Source organism: Vicia villosa, linkage group LG3 (assembly GCF_029867415.1).
Source record: "Vicia villosa cultivar HV-30 ecotype Madison, WI linkage group LG3, Vvil1.0, whole genome shotgun sequence".
NCBI lineage: Eukaryota > Viridiplantae > Streptophyta > Magnoliopsida > Fabales > Fabaceae > Vicia > Vicia villosa.
The window spans coordinates 112,454,615-112,457,636 of record NC_081182.1 but is presented as its reverse complement, the minus strand read 5'-3'; positions in this window follow the sequence as shown (position 1 = coordinate 112,457,636).

The window sequence follows — 3,022 nt, the reverse complement described above, 5'->3', positions numbered from 1 at the left end:
CCCGTAGATAACTACGGATGAAAAGGGTGCTTACACCTTCCCTTTTCATAACCTACCCCCCGAACTCAATCTCTTTTCAAAGAAGGTCTTTCGTGTTCATTTATGCCTTTCCTAATTGGATAAAATAAAAGTTCAGTGGCGACTCTTGCTCACCGCAACATTGTTGCTTAAAAATAAAGTCAGTTCACCGTATTACAATATGCAATGCACTAATGATGATTATTAAAACATATAATGTCTATCATAAGTCAAATGTTTAAACAAACAGAAAAGAGATTGCAAATGAAAGTAGAGCTAATGAACCAATAGTCCATCCTTCTAGACATTAATCAGTTTTGTCATGATTAGGTATGGGAGCAGTGATCACCATAAGAGTCTTAGGAGGGATGAACTCTATTTCACCAGCATCAATCATGTCTTGGATCTTGTTCCTCAGCGTCCAACAGCTATTTGTATCATGACCAAGGCTATCAGAGTGGTATGCACGTCTCGCATTGGGATTAAAGCTCCGAGCAGAAGTACTAGGATTCTTAGGGGGGTCCTTTAAAGTAATCAACTCTGACTTCAGCAAGTATTGTACTGCCTGAGCCAGTGACATATTGATCTTTTTGAATTGACGCTTAGGTGCATCTGGCTTGCGTCGTTGTTGTGGAACTGGTGTAGAGATCATAATTGTCCCCACGGATTGGTTGCGTTCATTTCGACCTTTCAGATTGTACACAGCATTAGCCATATGAAGTTCCTCAGGTGAATTGAAATCAATGATCTTGTCATCGATTAAGTCTTGGATCTTATGCTTCAATGGTCCATAATCCTCTGTATCATGACCAGGACTATTCAAATGATAAGCACATCTCGCATGATACTTGTACCCAAGAGCAGGATTGGTAGGAACTGAATATTGAGGAAATAGGGTTATCAAGTTTTGATTGAGCAGTTGTTGCAGAACTTGAGACTGTGGCATGTGCAATGGAGTAAATGATCGCTTAGGTTTGGATTTCCGATTATCTTTACTAACTTGATGCTTATGTTGATTCTTCTCCTTCTCGATCAAAAGTGTCTTCAATTCTTCTTGCCCCTTGGCCAAGCTAAGGATCATCTCTTGGAACTGGTTGTTATGAGCTTGGAGATTCTTGACAGATTGTTCGAGATCCATTTCCTTACTGAAATAAACCGCAGAAAGATGAGAGACCTGCTTATAGAAACCTGTGATGCAATGTTTATGAATGGTATGCTTATGCGTATGCAATGTTTCAAGGACCTTGGAATTCAAATTCGTTTAAACCAAACAAGAAAGAAACTTTATTAATAATGCTTAAAGAAAAAACTGTCAATTGTTTTATTATTATCTTTTACAAAAGGGAAGGAATTAAAATAGGAATAAAAATAAAACAGTAAAGATAAAACAAAATCTTCAAGTATCCCATGGACGCTTCCTTTTTGCACCAATGTAAGCGTTGACCTTCTGTTCGTCTTGAAGTTGCCTTGTAAGCTCCAACACTTTCTTCTCTTTAGCGCGGAATTGAGCTTCAAAAGCATCTCTTTCTTCTTTTAGCTGAATCCAAGATCTCTTTAGTTCCTCGATGTCAGTTGGCATGTATGGATGAGCAATAACTTGAGGAACCTTTTCTTCGCACTGGGGTTCCACAATTATGGGTCTGACATATGGATAAGGCATGATGAAGCATTTAGCACGAGTGCATACCCGTCTGAGGTAAGGCCCTAAAGGAATGGAGTTCCTTTGCCCCAAGTTCTTGCTATCAATTCTGTTTACCATATCCCATGCACGTACAAAGTTCCGGCGGTGACCTCGAGCATCATCTTCATATTCAAACACAACCCCTTGTATAAGCATCTGATGAGGACCATCTCTTCGAGCATAACCAAACTGACGTAGGGCCAAGCAAGGGTTATAAGTAATACCCCCTCTTATGCCAAGCAAAGGCACATTAGGATATTGTCCACAACGTTCGATGATAGTAACATTCTCCTTGGATAAGGAAAGCCAACGGATATCAGAATGAGAAAGTGACATTACTCTCTTATGCCATTTCAGCCCTTGGTCATTCCTCATTATTGAGCGAGGAAAGTGCGAAATAAACCACTTAGATAGCAAAGGTATACAACACATAAGAGTCCCTCGTTTCTTCATAGTACGAGTGTGAAGAGAGTGTAAGATGTCTCCAAGCAAAGTAGGCACTGGGTTATGTGTCAGAAATATCTTTATGGCATGCACATCTATAAACAGATCAGGATTAGGAAATAGCACCAAACCATAAATAAGTAAAGCTAATGTGTCTTTGAAGGCTTGATAACTCATGGTTTTCAAAAACATATGAGCTTTTCCGAATAAGAACTTAGCGAGGAAACCCTTGACTCCACTTCTCGTTTCCCAATGACCTTCAATTTTAGATTTCTTAAGATGCAAAGCAGTGGAAATGACTTCCAGTTTCGGAGTCTCTTCCAAACCAGTGAACGGAATCTGATCTTGGATAGGGAGGCCAAGTATGTCATAAAACTCCTCCATAGTAGGTATTAGCTGATAATCTGGGAAAGTAAAACAATGGTGCTCGGGGTCAAAGAATTGAAACAATACACTCATCATTTCTTCTTCGAAACCTGAGGTAACCAAACTGGGCAAGTGACCATGTCTTTCAGTGAAGCGGGAACCTCCAGGAATCTCTAATACCAACTCTTTCAGCTCGGAAGGTATCTTCACAAAGTTAACTCGGATGGTGTTTCTAGTCTTCATGACCTACAAAATAGAACAAAGATGAATTACTTGGTCCTCGAAACGGTTAGTAAAATGATATGTCATGATGTCATGATGCTTATGATGTTATGATGTCAAGTAGATAACAAACACAAACAAGTCACATAATTTCCTTAGGGTTAGGCTTGCATGTAGTCCAAAGGTGCATACCCTCCCACTGAAGTTTAGTTGGTTCAACCTGTCCTATATAAATATCGGGTTCTACGGAGCTCATATCATTGAACTTTCTCAAAGGCACTTATTTCAGTT